At 38.4% G+C, this 7,973-nt stretch overlaps 1 non-coding gene across 1 annotated transcript; it reads right to left on the minus strand.

Moving 5' to 3' along the window:
* Nucleotides 1-4,060: 4,060 nt before the first annotated feature.
* On the minus strand, nt 4,061-4,167 carry LOC133033761 (small nucleolar RNA R71). The gene has a single exon (XR_009685827.1). It is a non-coding gene; the product is annotated as a small nucleolar RNA R71 (small nucleolar RNA).
* Between the last annotated feature and the right edge of the window lie 3,806 nt (nt 4,168-7,973).

Here is a 7,973-nt window from a genome sequence, read left to right on the forward strand (position 1 = left end):
TTCAATACTAGAAAATACCCTAGAATCAAAATCCATGCTCAAGAACTTAAATCCAAAGATTAGCACACTCAATTCATCAAAATTATAACCACACTTAAGAACATGCAATCACAAAGGCAAGATACAACTTAAATCATGCTTTTTCCATAACAATTTCAGCAAGAGAAATCACCAATAATCTTTACACAAACTCAGCAAGAAATTACCTAATTCCAAGCTCAAGAATCCACAATTCCAAAGCTTCAATTCACACCCAACTTCAAGCAATTCTCAACAATCAACTTTGAAAATCAAATGGGCTTTAGGGAAAGAGAGGGTTCGGGTGAGAGAGAGATAAAACCAGAAAAAATAATTTCCTTTTCTCTCAAAATTCAATAAATTCAATATAACTCACAAATGGTCAAATGACCTTTTTGCCCTTAGGGCTATAAAACATACATATTCATTTTCAAGGGCATAAATGTCAGTTCACACTCAAATATTGCCAAATAAATTTCAGATTATCACATGTCAAATAAAATGCCAAATAATCAATTCAATTTACATTTCGGGCCCGAACCCGGTTCGGCCCGAAATTCCCAGGTGTGACTATACCGCGCCCACCTGTCAGAACACACCTGAAAAGACAACACATGCATACTATATAATAATATAGTTCTATTAAGCACGTAATTAAATTAATCTCAATAATTTACCCTTCTCGGGTCATAATTACCAAAATGCCCCTGGCTCACCAACGGGGTTTTTAACATGTTAAATTTCATATAATTTCACATATATTGAATTATGTAATAATATAATTCCTCAATTAACTCATAATTATCTAATTAGGGTTTTGCTAATCTTTTTCTTAATTCCGGGCATTACAATAGTAATGAGACTATAATCATTGAAAATGGTAAGAAATTACTCATCTCTCATATTGGTCACACATGCATTCCCTCATCCATACCCTCTCAGCCAATTCACTTAAATTTAGTTCTAAATGTGCCTTCAACAAAAAACTTTGCTAGTGTATCTCAACTTACCAGTGACAATCATATTTTTCTTAAATTTTATAAATTGTGTTGTTTTGTTAATGATAAACTAACAGGGATTGAGCTACTCAAAGGGAAGGCTGAGGATGGTCTTTATCAACTTAGTGAAGCTTTCAACTCCTCAATTCACTGTAACCTAACAACATTTTTGAAAGATTCTGATAAATCTTGCTTTTGTACTTGTAATTGTCATTCAAAATTGTCAATTGAATCTTGTACTGTTGAAAATATCAATAAAAGAAATTCTAATTCTTTTCCTATTACTTGTAGTCAAGTTGTCTATTTCCAAAAGCAATGACTTAAATAATTGTCATTGCAAACTTGGCCATCCTGCTCATAACACCATCACAAAAATTCTTCCTCACATATCATATATGGGGTCATTTAGAGCCCTGCAATTTTGCAAAGCCTATCACTAAGAAAAAGTCACAAACTCCATTTTTTCTAATTCTACTACCAAGGCTACACAACCTCTTACACTAATCCACATAGATCTTTCAAGTCCTTCTCACATCACATCTAAAGATGGCTTTAAGTATTATGTGCATTTCCTTGATGATTTTAGTAGATATTGTTGGATATTTCCACTATCCTTAAAGAACCAAACATTTGATATATTCATCAAATTTAAAAGCCTTGTAGAAAAATTATTTGATTTTCCCATTAAAAGTGCTCAAGGAGATTGGGGTAAAAAATATTGACCTTTTGCTCGATTTTTGGCTGACCAAGGAATTCATTTTCAACACCCTTGTCAAAGAACAAGTGAACAAAATGGTCGAGCTGAGCATAAATACAAACATATTATTGAAACTTATCTAGCCTTGTTGGCTCAAGCAAGTTTAAGGATGGAGTATTGGTTGCATGCTATGTCCTTTGCTGTGTTCGCCATTTATAGACTCCTAACACCTGTTATTAGGAACATGAGTCCTTATGAATGTTTGTTAAAGAAACAACCTAAGTATAACATTCAGAAATTATTTAGATGTAGTTGCTTTCCTCATCTCAAACCATACAATGCTCATAAACTTGAGCTTCGATCTGAACTATGCCTGTTAGGCTATTTTTAGCCTATGTTTTGGATCCAATTTATGTGCGTTTTTAGCTGTGTTGGGACGGAATTACGCTTGTTTTCTATGTTTTCAGGTTCTTTGGAATAAAAGAGGTCTCTGGTGCAGAAATTCGTTAAAAGACGTGCTGAGCCGAAGAAAACTCAATTTTTGAGCAATTGTGCATATCTGGCCGCGGCTAAACACAACTTGGCCGCGGCTAGATCTCGAAGTTTAGCAAGGCGTCAGTCGCCGCGGCGATGAAGAGGCTCGCCGCGGCGAGTTACGAGATACAGAGAGCACCCAAATTTGGCGATTTCTAGCCGCGGCGAGAGGAAGCTTGGCCGCGGCGAGATCCCGTACGGACCAGGGGCATTTTCGTCCATCGAACCCTAAATTTCAATTATAAATAGAAAACTGCGATTGGAAGTCTGGGAGAGCGATTTAGAACCCTAAAACACAGCTGAGAGCGGCAGGAAGAGCATAGAGATTCAAGTGAAGATCCAGAATTCATCCACCAATAGTTCTTTTCTTTATTCCTCTTTAATTTATTTATGTTGAATATTGCTATAGGAATGGTTATGGATTTATTTCTGAACTAAATTTCCCATTTAGGGAGGATGATGATTGTTGTTTAATGTTTTGCCTAGTTAATGTTTAATTACCATTCCTCAATTCTTGTTTGTGAAATTATCTTAATTTGTGTTTAATTTCATGTTTAAGATTGATCACCTTGTGCATGCTCTATGATCTCAATTCGAAATCTGAAAAGTGAGAATTGAGAATGCTAAAATTAAGATAATCAATGTTCTATGTGAAACGAAAGTATTTGCATGACTTATGTGACGAGTAGATTATTGCTTAATGCTGATTTCATGTTAGTTTAGTTAAGGAATTAATTAGATAACATGTGATTTAGAATCTAGAAGATCTGAAAGGAGCTAGGTTATTTCATAATCTGTCATTCACTGCGAGAATAGGATAGTAATTAATCATTAACGATTTGGGTAAACAACAACAGGATTCTCCTCCCTATTGTCTCATCTTGCTCAACTTTAAATTGTGTTATTAAGTTTTCTGAATTTCTTTCATATTTCACTGTTTTTAAATCATAATTGCTTTCGATTTACCGAATAGAATCATAAGTATAATTTAGTGGTACTTAATCCAATTCCCTGTGGGATCGACCTCACCTGTGTGAGATTTACTACTTGATTGCGTATACTTGCGTAGTGTTTAAAATTATAGCAACAAGTTTTTGGCGCCGTTGCCGGGGAATTGTTAAAGATTAATATTACATAAAATTATACTAACTTCTACTTTGGTATATTTTCTCTTGCTGATTTTTTCTAACCTTTTTCTTGCAATATTTTCTTGATTTATTTCAGGAATCCTAAGTGCATGCGCCGTCAAGGACAAACAGTCATATTACCAGTTGATCCTGAAATTGAGAAAACTTGCAGGAGGAATCGAAAGAACAAGAGGCAAGAAAGAGTTTCAGCAACTGCTGAAACATCAGAGATCATGGCTGCGAATGTGAACAATAATGCTGGAAACAATGGGGGTAATAACGGTAATAATGGAGGTGCCGTGGAAGATCAAGCTAATGGCCGTAGCTTGAGAGATTACATTCTCCCTACTCTGACGGGAGTGCAGTCATGTATCAGGCCACCGGCAGTGGATGCAAACAATTTCGAGATTAAGCCTGCCATCCTTCAAATGGTGCAGTCTTCAGTTCAGTTTGGTGGTCTCCCTTCTGAAGATCCTAATTTGCATCTCTCTAACTTCATGGAACTTTGTGAAACTTTTAAAGTTAATGGAGTTAGCGATGATGCCATTCGACTGAGGTTGTTCCCATTCTCGCTCAGAGAACGAGCCAAGAGTTGGTTGAATTCTTTGCCACCTAATTCTATTGCTACATGGAATGATCTGGCAACAAAATTCTTGTCAAAGTTCTTTCCTCCAGCTAAGTCTGCAAAGCTAAGAGGAGAAATCAATAATTTCTGCCAACAAGATAATGAATCTCTCCATGAGGCTTGGGAGAGGTTTAAAGATCTGATCAGGAGGTGTCCTCATCATGGTATAGAGAAGTGGATGCTGGTTCACAACTTTTATAACGGGCTGGTTGGTAATACTAGAACTTTAATAGATGCAGCAGCGGGCGGAGCTTTTATGAGAAAAAGTGCTAATGAAGCGTATGATCTATTGGAGGAGATGGCTCTAAACAATCAGCAGTGGCCAACTGAAAGGAGTCAATCTAAGAAGGTAGCTGGTGTGTTAGAAGTTGATGCCATCACAAAGTTAACAGCTCAGGTTGAGGCATTGACTAAAATCATTGCAGGGCAAGCTAAGCAAGCCCAAATTGTTTGTGAGTTATGTGGAGGAAGTCATCACTTTTCGGAGTGTCAAGCAGATGTGGATGATTTGCCAATGGATGAAGCTAAAGCCATTGGGAATTTTTCACAGAACAACAACAACAACAATTATGGGTTCAACCAGAATAACAACCGAAGAAATAGTGGGTTCTATCAACAAAGAAATCAGAACCAACAGTTTAATCAGCAACAAGCCTCTGGTGGAAGTTCTAGTTTGCAGACAGATTTACTGCTCCAATTCATGACTGAAACTAGATCTTCAATTAAAGACCTGCAGACTCAGATGGGCCAGCTAGCAACTCAGGTAGCAACCCGCCCTCAAGGAAATTTGCCTAGCACAACTGAAGTCAATCCCAAAGAAAATTGCAAGGCAATTACCCTGAGGAGCGGTAAGAAGTATGATGGGCCCGAGTTACCACAACCAGTTGAGATAGACGAAGAAATAAATGCTCAACCAGTGCAAACACCGACACCAACAGCAGAAAAGGCTACTGACAGCCCAGCACCACCACCACAGTCTCCACCGATTAGTATTGATCATCATGTAAAAATACCCTATCCTCAGAGGCTCAGAAAGTCAAGCTTAGACAAGCAGTTCACCAAGTTTCTAGAAGTCTTCAAAAGACTTCACATTAACATTCCTTTTGCTGAAGCTCTAGAGCAGATGCCAAGTTATGTGAAGTTTATGAAGGAAATTTTGTCAAAGAAGAGGAAGATGGAAGACTATGAGACAGTGGCTCTAACTGAAGAGTGTAGCGCTATTCTACAGAAGAAACTCCCTCCAAAACTCAGAGATCCAGGGAGTTTCACTATTCCTTGTACTATTGGTAAAATTAAAGGAATAAATGCACTATGTGATTTGGGAGCCAGTATAAACTTAATGCCTTTGTCAGTGTTTAAAAGATTGCAGCTAGGTGAAGCAAAGCCAACTACTGTAACTCTTCAATTGGCAGATCGATCGCTAGCTCACCCTAGAGGAGTCATTGAGGATGTGTTAGTAAAGGTGGACAAGTTCATCTTTCCAGCTGATTTCATTGTTCTGGATATGGAAGAAGATAGTAATGTTCCTATCATCCTGGGTAGACCTTTCTTGGCAACAGGGAAAGCACTAATTGATGTTCAGAAAGGAGAGTTAAAGCTAAGGGTACAAGGAGATGAAGTTGTATTTAATGTGCTCAAAGCAATGACCTATCCTACAGCTAGTGACAACTGTTTTGCAATTGATGTGGTGGACCAGTTGGTGGAGACAAAGACACATGCTGAAGATCCTCTTAATCTGACTTTGGTACAAGAAGAGGTGGTGGAACAAGATGGTAAGGAAGCTTATGAATATGCTTTGTGGCTCGATTCTTATGGACCGCTGAATAGAAAATATTATGAAGAGTTAGGAGTCATACCAACAAAGCCTACCCCATCTACTGAAAAGCCTCCTCAACTAGAGTTAAAAGTCCTACCAGAGCATCTCAGGTATGAATATTTGGGAGAAAATAAGACACTTCCTGTTATTGTGGCTTCTTCCCTATCTTCTGTAGAGACAGATAAGCTATTACGGGTTCTAAGGAAGCATTCAAAAGCCATTGGATGGACTTTAGCAGATATTAAAGGGATCAGCCCTTCAACTGTAATGCATAGAATCTTAATGGAGGAAGGAGTGAAACCAACCATTGATGCACAACGTAGATTAAATCCACCAATGAAGGAGGTTGTCAGAAAAGAAGTCTTGAAGTGGTTAGATGCCGGGGTAGCGTATCCTATTTCAGACAGTAAATGGGTGAGCCCAGTCCAAGTTGTTCCAAAGAAAGGAGGGATGACGGTGGTAAAGAATGAGAAGAATGAACTCATCCCAACCAATCGTCACGGGATGGAGAATTTGCATTGACTACCGAAAACTCAACAAGGCCACAAGAAAAGATCACTTTCCACTCCCATTCATTGATCAGATGTTAGACAAGTTGGCAGGACAAGAGTACTATTGTTTCCTTGATGGATACTCAGGGTATCACCAAATAGCTATAGCACCGGAGGATCAAGAGAAAACAACATTCACATGTCCATATGGTACTTTTGCTTTTCGACGAATGCCATTTGGGCTGTGTAATGCTCCAGCAACATTTCAGAGGTGTATGATGGCTATATTTTCAGATTTAATAGAAAAGTGCATCGAGGTGTTCATGGATGATTTTTCAGTGTTTGGCTCATCGTTTGACCAATGTCTGAGTAACTTGGAATTGGTTTTAGCAAGATGTGAAGACTCTAATTTGGTGCTGAACTGGGAAAAGTGCCATTTCATGGTTACAGAAGGAATAGTGCTGGGACATAAAATCTCAAAAGAAGGTATTGAGGTTGACAGAGCCAAAGTATCTACAATTGAGAACTTGCCTCCTCCAATTTCAGTTAAGGGAGTTCGAAGCTTTTTGGGTCATGCCGGGTTTTATAGAAGATTTATCAAAGATTTTTCCAAAGTGGCCAAACCGCTATCCAATCTTCTTGCTAGTGGAGTACCTTTTGAATTTGGGAAAGATTGTCTTGAAGCATTCCAAATTCTCAAGGAGAAGTTAATCTCAGCACCGATTGTGACTACACCAAACTGGGAATTACCTTTTGAAATCATGTGCGATGCAAGTGATTATGCTATTGGAGCAGTTTTGGGACAACGGGTTGACAAGGTATTCAGAACCATTTACTATGCAAGCAAAACCTTGAATGATGCCCAACTAAACTACGCTACTACAGAAAAAGAGATGCTGGCTATAGTGTTTGCATGTGACAAATTTCGACCCTACTTGATTGGCAATAAAGTGATAGTGTATACAGATCATTCAGCAATCAAATACTTGATGACTAAGAAGGATGCCAAACCACGACTGATTCGATGGGTTCTTCTTTTGCAAGAATTTGATCTTGACATAAAAGACAAGAAGGGTACTGAGAACTTGGTGGCAGATCACTTGTCAAGACTAGAACTGGAAGAAAGTCAGAATACGAAAGAGGTACAAATAAATGAACAATTTCCCGATGAACAACTCTTTAGTGTGAGGGAAAGTCTTATGGTACCATGGTATGCTGATTATGTTAACTACTTAGCTGCTAATATCACTCCTCCTGAGCTATCTCGTCAACAATTAAAGAAATTCTTTTCCGAGGTAAAACATTACTATTGGGAAGAGCCAATCCTCTACAAGCACTGTGCAGATCAGATAATAAGAAGGTGTGTGCCTGAAGAGGAGATGTACTCTATTCTTAATCACTGTCATGCTTTACCATGTGGGGGACACTTCAGTGGAACTAGAACAGCTGCCAAAGTGTTGCAAAGCGGGTTCTTTTGGCCAACGCTTTTCAAAGATGCTAGTACTTTTGTGAAGGCATGTGATCGTTGTCAGCGTACAGGAAACATCTCAAGGAGAAACGAAATGCCCTTGACAGGAATCTTGGAAGTAGAGTTGTTTGATGTGTGGGGGATAGACTTTATGGGTCCTTTTCCTTCATCGTTTAGCAATCTATACATTTTACTAGCT

This window comes from Cannabis sativa, chromosome 1, assembly GCF_029168945.1.
Source record: "Cannabis sativa cultivar Pink pepper isolate KNU-18-1 chromosome 1, ASM2916894v1, whole genome shotgun sequence".
Classification (NCBI taxonomy): Eukaryota; Viridiplantae; Streptophyta; class Magnoliopsida; order Rosales; family Cannabaceae; genus Cannabis; species Cannabis sativa.